Source organism: Salmo trutta, chromosome 23, assembly GCF_901001165.1.
Source record: "Salmo trutta chromosome 23, fSalTru1.1, whole genome shotgun sequence".
Classification (NCBI taxonomy): domain Eukaryota; kingdom Metazoa; phylum Chordata; class Actinopteri; order Salmoniformes; family Salmonidae; genus Salmo; species Salmo trutta.
In genome coordinates, this window is record NC_042979.1 from 40,955,977 (window position 1) to 40,968,754 (window position 12,778).

The window sequence follows — 12,778 nt, forward strand, 5'->3', positions numbered from 1 at the left end:
AGATGGTTTCTTTGTCTCAGTGGTACTGTAAGTCTGCCATCTGCTGGAGAAAGAAGCAAGAAAGCAATGTACCTACACCATATGCTTACTATATTCTTGCCAATTAAGTTTCCTAGTTATTAGACCATTTTAATTGGTAATTGGTAATGAAGATAATGAAGTCCTTACAATTTCAGCCTTTGCCCTTCTTGTAATCATATTACTACATACTATTGTCATCTGAGTTAAGATATCTGTTCTTTTTCATGGTCATATTTTGTTGAGTCAGCATGGCCAAAGAAGGCCCTATTGAATACCACATTACAGTCCTAATACCCATCAAATCTAGCGGTAAAACCCGGAAATGGTTCCAATCGTTTTTTCGTCAGGGATTTTAGAACTTCTTCATATAAGGTCTGTGTTTTGTGTAGGCTAACCCTGGCGTGAAGTTTTGATAACCATGCAAATCTCTCAAGGTAACTTTCACCTGTAATTACCCCCCCAAAACGAAAAGCTAATTAGACGCTAATGTGGCTATCATATAGAACTACACATGTTGTGGCAAGCTTTGACGTCATCCCTCAAGGCACATGTCTCTACGCAAACTCATCTCAAGTAGCAAGTAACCTAGCAAGTAGATATTATAGTCTTATTAGTTTCTTGTGTAAATAATTGACTATTTCTCGTGTGTTTTTTTTTTTAGCATTTTACAGATTACCTAGCTAACTACTTTAGCATGTTTTAATTACTTGAATCTTGGCCTTTGTAGCGAACCAGCTAACCTTAGTACTCTCCGTCGAGGATGGTTCTGTACTACAGTATGTACCCGTTTGTAACCACTACTCCGATAAGCACACATGCATTTTATTGTTTTCTGACCTCTGTAAGCGAGAGGCATCACTGGAGCCGTGTGATAAGGTAAGCCCTGTTTGCGAGCTGCTAACAAGCAATTGTGGTTAGGTCAAAGATCTGTGGTTAGTTAGGTGCGTATGGAAATTTGCTAGATAACCACCGTCTGAAGTTACGTGTACAACGCACATGGCAAACTAGCCTGACACAGCAGTGAAATTGTACCTTTACAAACATCGCATGTCACAGATTTAAGACCTGAATGTAGAAATCGTGGTCTGCTGGCCAGTGCCCAAAATCTTTAAATTACATCCCTGCATATCATTCCCTTTCAGATGATCACTGTTGGTCATCCACAGTGACCTTAGGGATGAGGGTTTTACCTTTACTGTTGAGAATCAGAAGTACAGTCATATAGCTCATTGCAATACTTCACCTCTTCAGGCAAAGGGCACCCTAGACAGTCCTGATCATCTAGTTGAGCATTCCAGATAATTCCTCCATCACAGCAGAAATGTGGCCCCAGAGGGCAGTTTTACGGGCTCCTAACCAACTGTGCTATTTTGTTAGTTTTTTTTCGCAACTTATTAAAACAATTATTTTGTACATAATGTTGCTGCTACCGTCTCTTATGACCGAAAAGAGCAAAAGACGGAGAAAAAGGCGGCGGAGGTCGGGCGAGTGAGTAAACCTCCACTACCATCCATACTATTGGCCAACCTGAAATCATTTGAAAATAAAATTGAAGATCTACGATTAAGACTATCCTACCAACGTGACATTAAAAACTGTAATATGTTATGTTTCACTGAGTCGTGGCTGAACGATGACACAGATAATATAGAGCTGGCTGGGTTTTCCTTGCATCGGTAGGACAGGGACACTACGTCTTCCAGACGAGGGGGTTTCTGTCTATTTGTCAATAACATCTGGTGCGTGATGTCTAATATTAAAGAAGCATTGAGGTATTGCTCTACCTCAGGCGAGAAATAACACCTCATGATAAGCTGTGCAGACCACACTACCTGCCAAGAGAGTTCTCATCTATATTATTCATAGCCGTCTATTTATCACCATAAACTGATGCTGGCACTAACACCTCACTCAGCAAGCTGTATAAGGCCATAGGCAAACAAGAAAATGCTCATCCAGAAGCGGCACTCCTTGTGGCCGGGGACTATAATACAGGCAAACTTAAATCCGTTTATCTAATTTCTACCAGCATGTCACATGTGTAACCAGAGGAAAAATATCTCAAAACCACCTATACTCCACACAGAGACACATACAAAGGTCTCCCTCGCTCTCCATTTGGCAAATCTGACAACAATTCTATCCTCCTGATTCCTGCTTACAAGCGAAAACTAAAGCAGGAAGTACCAGTGACTCGCTCAATACGGAAGTGGTCAGATGACCCGGATGCTACGGTACAGGACTGTTTTGCTAGCTGTAGTGGAGCGGGTTGAAAGTTTCAAGTTTTTGCTGTCCACATCACCAACAAACTATCATGGTCCAAACACACCAAGACAGTTGTAAAGAGGGCACAACAACACAACAGCAGGCTGAAAAGTTTTGGCATGGGTTCTCAGATCCTCAAAAAGTTATTACAGCTGCACCATTGAGAGCATCCTGACTGGTTGCATCACCGGCTGGTATGGCAACTGCTCGGCATCTGACCATAAGGCGCTACAGAGGGTAGTGCGTACGGCCCAGTACATCATTGGGCCAAGCTTCCTGCCATACATGACCTATATACTAAGCGGTGTCAGAGGAAGACCCAAAAAATTGTCAGAGACTCCAGTCACCCCAGTCATAGACTGTTCTCTCTGCTACCGCACTGCAAGCGGTACCGGAGCGCCAAGTCTAGGTCCAAAAGGCTCCTTAACTGCTTCTACCCCATCAAATGGCCACCCGGACTATTTCCATTGACCCCCCCCATTGTTTTTATAATGATGCTACTCGCTGTTTATTATCTAAGCATAGTTACTTTACCTCTACCTACATGTACAAATTACCTCTACTAACCTGTTCCCCCACACATTGACTCGGTACCGGTACCCCCTGTATATAGCCTCGCTATTTTTATTTTATTGTGTTACATTTTATATTGATTTTTAGTTAACCAAAAATGTAAAACAAGAAAGAGTTAACGGCTTGTAAGTAAGCATTTCACGGTAAGGTCTACCTACACCTGTTGTATTGGGGCCCATGTGACAAATAAAATTTGATTTGAGATGTCCCATCCACATAGTAAGATTTTAGATGAGCAGATAGACCAATCCCAGTCTATTTTACCGTTACTTTAGTGAAGTCTGTGGGTTATGGTATTTTAATGTAAATGTTACCGTTTTAGTAATCAACTTAGCTAGCTAGTAAAAGTACCTTTTTTTTGTTTATGTGTCTTTGAAATGGGCAGACCGGAAACCCAGTGACGACACTCGGGTCTGTAGCTGCCATTTTCCGGTGGAAAAGAGAAATGGTACCAGAAAAGGTAGGTCATCCATCATGACAGAAGAGGAAGATCCAGACTGTTGATTGGGAAACAAGAACAAACAATGAGTCATGAGGATTAGGTGTTGAGTATGATGTTTTTTTCTGTCCAGATAAAGATGGTGATACAGCATTAAAAAAAGACCTACCGCACACCAAATGTCTCTTTGTTTTCCAGTCCAACAGGAGTGCATCCCTCAGACTGTATGATGTCATTGTGATCCGGTCGTGGAGACTACAGCTGATCGAGCTTGTGGACGGTAGGTCAGTAACTCATCGAATATGATAGGATATTGTGTAAAACGTTGAATTTGTAAATGCATAGAAATTGTGAGTTTATGTCCCCTTTTCTCCATGTTTTAGATATGAGGCGTGACATGCGGAAACATCAGGCTCACCCCACGAGAAGCAGTAAATGATCAACGCCACCATCAACAAGAAGATCTGCTGGAAGTGATGTAATCTCACTCTGGGGGTGAGAAATAATTTGAACATCATAGATATAAATTCCCACTGTGCCCATGATAAAGTTAACTACATTACTTTAGGTGGCTGCTTTGAGCAAAATGTGTATGTCATATAACCTATTCTGGGAGCCTAGTGTGTGTGTATGAACTATGTGGAATATTTTAGGACCGTTGTCTTCCCTGAAAACAGGTACTGACAGGAGGGGCAATATGAGTCTGTCAGAGGTTGTCACGATGGATGGGGATGGTGATGAAGGCTTGGTGGTCCACACAACGAAGAAGCAGTGTCCCTTCCAGTGATTATGGAGCTGACCTTGGACCTGGTTGGTGCCAGTAAGGATGGTCTTCACGGAAATCCTTCGACTTCACTGCCTCTTCAATGGTAAGGTCCCTTGCACCATAGGGACACTTTGACCACCACCACTGCAGACAATCCGGTGAGGTACCCAGGATCCCAGACCCTGTGACCCAAAGCCCTGACTCCTGCATCTCCATCCCTGTAGCCATTTTGAATGCCTTGATGCCCTCCTCTTCGTTATCTGTGCCCCACTTTACAGACATCACCCCATCCAATGACTGATCTGGGGACCCTTTTTAGTAGCGACAGAGGACAAGTGCAGTTTTTCCATAAACCTTAATTGATAAATTGGGATTTTATTGCTTAAGATATCAATCATATAGTGGGAATGATCCTATACATTTAGACTGTGTGAATGCATGTACCAATGAATAAATAAATACTGTGCCTCTGAAGATATACCATATGATTGGTCTTCAAATTCATCTCCAGTGATCATAAGGTAAAATAGATCTAAAACAATTGACATTTAGCCTTTAATTACAATCCCCTTATCCAAACGGATTACTCTTTTTATCAAGCTCTTATCAGTAGCTCTAATAAATGTGTAAATTACAGTGCTGTTATCGGGGAAAAAATGATATGTTTCCAGTTGGAACCGGTTCACTCGACCTAATTGATGGTTTCCTCCAAGTAAAAGGTGGTGTAATTAGGGAATTAAGGGCTCTATTCAATCCGTATTGCGGAAGTTCATCGTTACAGCGTGACTGAAATTTAAAGACCATGTTCCCACGTTAGTGGAGACTGCATTCCAATCACTGGCCACTTTAATGAATGGATCACTAGTCACTTTAAACAATGCCGCTTTAATGAATGGATCACTAGTCACTTTAAATAATGCCACTTTAATGAATGCCACTTTAATAATGTTTACATATCTTACATTACTCATATCACATTACTTGTTAGATATTACTGCACTGTAGGAACTAGAAGCACAAGCATTTTGCTACACTCACATTAACATCTGCTAACCATGTGTATGACCAATAACATTTGATTTGCATTCACGGTAAATGCTATATGTGTTGGCTAAAACAGAAATTCTTTACATTTCTATCGCGCAATCTGTAACATTTCAGCGCTACAGATTGAATGGAGCTCTAAATCAAGGTCAGTTTATGTGTATCTGTAGACACACCTCTGCCACACCTCCATTTCTGTTATCCACCCAAAACAAATAGCCGGTTGGTGTGGCGGATGAATCAGAATTAGTTGGGTAATATAGATAAGTAAGATGTCTTATCTGCATAATATGCTGATGTGATATACTTGTTATTAGAATGTGTCCCTTCGGACTCTGGTGTTGGCAGTTGTACTTCGACCATCAGAAAGGGAAGAGGACAGGTTGGAACATTGTCTTCATATGTGAATGTGTCTACCTATTCTAAACCATGTGAAAGGGATGGTGTTATTAATGGGGAACCAATTACTGGTTTCCACAATGTCTATGTGCCAGTCACTCCCTCCTTTGGCCTTGGGGGATGTGTGTGGTAGTGTCTGGAGTTGACAATTGATTTATGCCATTGGTCGAGTTGGTGTTTTTGTGCTAGGAGTAACAGGAACATCGTCTTAGGGACCAAACTGAACGATAATTTATAGTGAATGCTAAGGGATACTCTTTTCTCATTTAAAAAGTCTCACCTTGTGACCCATTCTATGTATCTGTTCGTCATGTAGGTTGAAAGGGGTGTATCTTGGCTATAAAAGACCTTTGTACTTTTGTCTCGCCACTCTCAACGGATCATTACAAATGGTGAATCGTTGACAAGTCATTGCTATTGCAAAGCTCTCATTATTAAAGATTTAGTTTAAGTATACATAAATGTATGCACTCACTACTGTAAGTCGGTCTGGATAAGAGCATCTGCTAAATGACTAAAATGTAAAAAAAATAAATGTAATTTTGTCTCTCCTCATTTGATAGTAAAGAAATTAACCACACTGGCACATGTTTCCTCATGCTTACAGTGGGGGAAAAAAGTATTTGATCCCCTGCTGATTTTGTACGTTTGCCCACTTACAAAGAAATGATCAGTCTATAATTTAATAATAGTGGGTTTATTTGAACAGTGGGAGACAGAATAACAGAAATGCATGTTAAAAATGTTATAAAATGATTTGCATTTTAATGAGGGAAATAAGTATTTGACCTCTCTGCAAAACATGAGTTAGTACTTGGTGGCAAAACCCTTGTTGGCAATCACAGAGGTCAGACGTTTCTTGTAGTTGGCCACCAGGTTTGCACACATCTCAGGACGGATTTTGTCCCACTCCTCTTTGCAGATCTTCTCCAAGTCATTCAGGTTTCGAGGCTGACGTTTGGCAACTCGAACCTTCAGCTCCCTCCACAGATTTTCTATGGGATTAAGGTCTGGAGACTGGCTAGGCCACTCCAGGACCTTAATGTGCTTCTTCTTGAGCCACTCCTTTGTTGCCTTGGCCGTGTGTTTTGGGTCATTGTCATGCTGGAATACGCATCCATGACCCATTTTCAATGCCCTGGCTGAGGGAAGGATTTGACGGTACATGGCCCCGTCCATCATCCCTTTGATGCGGTGAAGTTGTCCTGTCCCCTTAGCAGAAAAACACCCCCAAAGCATAATGTTTCCACCTCCATGTTTGACAGTGGAGATGGTGTTCTTGGGGTCATAGGCAGCATTCCTCCTCCTCCTCCAAACACGGCGAGTTGAGTTGACGTCAAAGAGCTCCATTTTGGTCTCATCTGACCACAACACCAGTTGTCCTCTGAGTCATTCAGATGTTCATTGGCAAACTTCTGACGGGCATGTATATGTATTCTTGAGCAGGGGGACCTTGCGGGCGCTGCAGGATTTCAGTCCTTCACGGCGTAGTGTGTTACCAATTCTTGGTGACTATGGTCCCAGCTGCCTTGAGATCATTGACAAGATCCTCCCGTGTAGTTCTGGGCTGATTCCTCACCGTTCTCATGATCATTGCAACTCCACAAGGTGAGATCTTGCATGGAGCCCCAGGCCGAGGGATATTGACAGTTCTTTTGTTTCTTCCATTTGCCAATAATCGCACCAAATGTTGTCACCTTCTCACCAAGCTGCTTAGAGATGGTCTTGTAGCCCATTCCAGCCTTGTGTAGGTCTACAATCTTGTACCTGACATCCTTGGAGAGCTCTTTGGTCTTGGCCATGGTGGAGAGTTTGGAATCTGATTGATTGCTTCTGTGGACAGGTGTCTTTTATACAGGTAACAAACTGAGATTAGGAGCACTCCCTTTAATAGTGTGCTCCTAATCTCAGCTCGTTACCTGTATAAAAGACAACTGGGAGCCAGAATTCTTTCTGATTGAGAAGGGGTCAAATACTTATTTTCCTCATTAAAATGCAAATCAATTTATAACATTTCTGACATGTATTTTTCTGGATATTTTTGTTATTCTGTCTCTCACTGTTCAAATAAACCTACCATTAAAATTATAGACTGATAATTTCTTTGTCAGTGGGCAAACGTACAAAATCAGCAGGGGATCAAATACTTTTTTCCCCCACTGTAAGTTTATTGTCAGAATGAGCACAGAGAAAAGTCTGTGAAAAAGGAATTAAGTTCCATTTACAGGCATGTATCGGGTCTGAATTCCCCTCTCTAAATATTTTTAAAATACACTATATGTATAAGTATGTGGACACCCCTTCATATTAGTGGATTTGGCTATTTCAGCCACACCCGTTGCTGACAGGTGTATAAAATCGAGCACACAGCCATGCAATCTCCATAGACAAACACTGGCAGTAGAATGGCCTTACTGAAGAGCTCAGTGACTTTCAACGTGACACGTGTCATAGGATGCCACCTTCCTAACAAGTCACTTCGTCAAATTTCTGTTCTACCATTAAAAAATATGTTATACATTACAACTTACCATTATACAAGATATACATTACAACCTACCATTATACAAGACGTTATATAACTACCGTTATACACGATTTTATACAACCTACCATTATACAAGACGTTATATAACTACCGTTATACACAATTTTATACAACCTACCATTATACAAGATGTTATACAACCTACCATTATACAAGATGCTATACAACCTACCATTATACAAGATGCTATACAAACTACCATTATACAAGATGCTATACAAACTACCATTATACAAGATGCTATACAAACTGCCATTATACAAGATGCTATACAAACTGCCATTATACAAGATGCTATACAACCTACCATTATACAAGATGCTATACAAACTGCCATTATACAAGATGTTATACATTACAACCTACCATTATACAAGATGCTATACAACCTACCATTATACAAAATGTTATACAATTTACCATTATACAAAATGTTATACAATCTACCATTATACAAGATGTTATACAACCTACCATTATACAAGATGTTATACATTACAACCTACCATTATACAATGGTAGTGTCAAATCGGAGGGCCTACTGTCTGGACCTCTGGCAGTCTCTATGGGGGTACCACAGGGTTCAATTCTTGGGCCAACTCTTTTCTCTGTATACATAAATGATGTCGCTCTTGCTGCTGGTGAATCTCTGATCCACCTCTATGCAGACGACACCATTCTGTATACTTCTGGCCCTTCTTTGGACACTGTGTTAACAACCCTCCAGACGAGCTTCAATGCCATTCAACTCTCCTTCCGTAGCCTCCAACTGCTCCTAAACACAAGTAAAACTAAATGCATGCTCTTCAACCGATCGCTGCCTGCACCTGCCCGCCCATCCAGCATAACTTCTCTGGACGGTTCTAACTTAGAATTTGTGGACAACTACAAATACCTAGGTGTCTGGTTAGACTGTAAACTCTCCTTCCAGACTCACATCAATCATCTCCAATCCAAAGTGAAATCTAGAATTGGCTTCCTATTTCGCAACAAAGCATCCTTCACTCATGCTGCCAAACATACCCTCGTAAAACTGACCATCCTACCAATCCTCGACTTCGGCGATGTCATTTACAAAATAGCCTCCAATACCCTACTCAACAAGCTGGATGCAGTCTATCACAGTGCCATCCGTTTTGTCACCAAAGCCCCATATACAACCCACCACTGCGATCTGTATGCTCTCGTTGGCTGGCCTTCACTTCATAATCGTCGCCAAACACATTGGCTCCAGGTCATCTACAAGACCCTGCTAGGTAAAGTCCCCCCTTATCTCCGCTCACTGGTCACCATAGCAGCACCCACCTGTAGCACGCGCTCCAGCAGGTATATCTCTCTGGTCACCCCTAAAGCCAACTCCTCCTTTGGTCGTCTCTCCTTCCAGTTCTCTGCTGCCAACGACTGGAACGAACTACAAAAATCTCTGAAATTGGAAACACTTATCTCCCTCACTAGCTTTAAGCACCAGCTGTCAGAGCAGCTCACAGATCACTGCACCTGTACATAGCCCATCTATAATTTAGCCCAAACTACTACCTCTTCCCCTACTGTATTTATTTATTTTATTTATTTTGCTCATTTGCACCATATTATTTATATTTGAACTTTGAACTTTCTTCAAACTACAAATCTACCATTCCAGTGTTTTTCTTGCTATACTTTATTTACTTTGCCACCATGGCATTTTTTTGCTTTTACCTCCCTTATCTCACATCATTTGCTCACATTGTATATAGTCTTATTTTTTTTATTTTTTTTCTACTGTATTATTGACTGTATGTTGTTTACTCCATGTGTAACTCTGTGTTGTTGTATGTTGTCGAACTGCTTTGCTTTATCTTGGCCAGGTCGCAATTGTAAATGAGAACTTGTTCTCAACTTGCCTACCTGGTTAAATAAAGGTGAAATAAATAAATAAATAAATAAATACAAAATGTTATACAACCTACCATTATACAAGATGTTATACATTACAACCTACCATTATACAACATGTTATACAACCTACCATTATACAAGATGTTGTACAGCTACCGTTACGCAAGATTTTATACAGCCTACCATTTTGCAAGATGTTATACATTACAACCAACATTATACAAGATGCTATACAACCTACCATTATACAAGATGTTATTCTACCTACCATAAACAAGATGCTATACAAACTACCATTATACAAGATGCTATACAAACTACCATTATACAAGATGCTATACAAACTGCCATTATACAAGATGCTATACAAACTACCATTATACAAGATGTTATTCTACCTACCATTATACAAGATGCTATACAAACTACCATTATACAAGATGTTATTCTACCTACCATTATACAATATGATATACAGTCTACAATAAACAAGATGCTATACAACCTACCATTATACAAGATGCTATACAATCTACCATTATACAAGATATAACCTATGTAACCAACCATTAAGTACCAGAGCCTGATGGTCTTCCACTTCTATGAACACATCATTATTAATGATCTGATAGACCCCTGACAAATGTTAAATGAGTCTCTTAAGGATGACACTCTCGCTGAGATAAAACGTGGTAGTAATGTCTGCTTTCCTCAAACCAGAGATATCAGTAATAAGCTATGTACCTTCTATAGACCCATGTCACTGTTAAATTGATGTGGTAAGATTCAGGGTGAATACATTATCCATTGGGGTTGCTGTAAATGAGAATATGCTCTCACTCAGTCAACTTACCTGATAAACCTGCCTTGTTCCGTTCAGCTCCTAGTGAAGCAAAGGTGCCCAATGGTGCATCTCCGGCGAATTATGTTCGGGTGCATGTCCAGGGAACTTTGTTCTGGTTTATGTCCAGGGAGCTCTTTTCTGGTGCATCTTCCTTGACACGGATTGAATCTAGCCCTTAAATACAGTACATTTTCAGATAATCTATTATATCTTCCTCTATAGACTCTTGGCCCAGCACTTACAGCCCCATGAACTGCGGTTTGAGGTCTGTCAGTTCCGTTTATTCATCACAAGATGGAGCTACTGATCAGCAAGCATGGAGAAAACTCAACATACACCTCTCTCATCACCTTCATCTACTGTGCTTCACTCTTGGTTCACGCGTACTGTTGGGACCTGCCTTTGATGACCGCACCGAGTCGCCATCTCACTTCTGACACCAGTGTGGAGAATTCTACAACTTTGCTAGGCGTTGTACTGAAGTCACTACAACAGTCTTTAACAGTCCTCCTACACTGCAGTGTGGTCAGATGAAATTAGGAATTTACTCATAATCATTTGTTTTTGTTCATTGAGCTCATGATCAATTAGTTAATTGAGCTCTAGTGCTTTAATAACTCTAGAAATAACGTTGTTTTTTTTAAACTAGGCAAGACAGTTAAGAACAAATTCTTATTTACAATGACAGCCTACCCCGGCCAAACCCTAAACCAGACGACGCTGGGCCAATTGTGCGCCGCCCTATGGGACTCCCAATCACGGCCGGTTGTGATACAGCCTGGAATGGAACCAGGGTCTGTAGTGACGGCTCTAGCACTGAGATACAGTGTCTTAGACCGCTGCACCACTCAGGAACCCTGATCAGCCCATGCTTTTATTTATCTGTTGCATATAAAATGTTGTATTTTCTGCTTTATATTTGCGACTGAGGTTCAAAGCATGATCGACAGTTCCACCCAAGTGACAGTTGGAGACGAGATCCATGCAATTACAACAATCCTTTTTTGTGTGACGATGGGGGACAGATTGGCAATCTGAAGACTAAAGGACAAATAAAGCATAATTTGAAACTTTGCAGTTAAAAGTGTCCCTTTGTATGTCATCAAAAATACAATAATAATGAATAATAATTGCCACCATCAGGTTTGGTCCAGTGCTGTTAAAATCTACATGTGTCAGAGAGGTGACTATTTCTAGAGAGATAGTCACCTATCTGCAATGAGACACTCCATCTCCATCTGGATTATATTCCCTGTGGATAATCAACAGGAACCATAGAAATGCAACTAGAAATGTAATGTATACAAAGGACACACATGTCTCTCAACTGAAATTGAGAGCCATGTCCACTCTAAACATTACATGTATATATGCAAGGTTCATCGTGCTATACCTCAAGTGTGCAGCTGTGGAAATATAGTTCATCTTCTGTCAGCCAGAGCATCTGGCTATTGCTTTTTCCTAAGAGTAGACTTAGCTAGATGTGTTTGTATTGCTTTTTCCTAAGAGTAGACTTAGCTAGATGTGTTTGTATGGCTTTTTCCTAAGAGTAGACTTAGCTAGATGTGTTTGTATGGCTTTTTCCTAAGAGTAGACTTAGCTAGATGTGTTTGTATGGCTTTTTCCTAAGAGTAGACTTAGCTAGATGTGTTTGTATTGCTTTTTCCTGAGTAGACGTAGTTAGAAGTTAGCTAGTCACTTTAATAATGCCATTTTAATAATGTTTACATATCTTGCATTACTCATCTCATATGTATATACTGTATTCTATACTATCTATTGCAACTAAGCCTGTGACACTCTGTCATTGCTCATCCATATATTTATATTTATATATTCTTATTACATTCCTTTACTTAGATTTGTGTGTATTAGGTATTTGTTGTGGAATTGTTAGATATTACTTGTTAGATAGTGCTGCACTGTCGGAACTAGAAGCACAAGCATTTTGCTACACTCGCAATAACATCTGCTAACCATGTGTATGTTATTTTATTTGTT

At 40.4% G+C, this 12,778-nt stretch overlaps 1 long non-coding RNA gene across 1 annotated transcript; it reads left to right on the forward strand.

Moving 5' to 3' along the window:
- Positions 1-458: 458 nt before the first annotated feature.
- On the forward strand, positions 459-3,579 carry LOC115160067 (uncharacterized). The gene is made up of 3 exons (XR_003868991.1): positions 459-897; positions 3,245-3,319; positions 3,497-3,579. It is a non-coding gene; the product is annotated as an uncharacterized LOC115160067 (long non-coding RNA).
- The last annotated feature ends 9,199 nt before the right edge of the window (positions 3,580-12,778 follow it).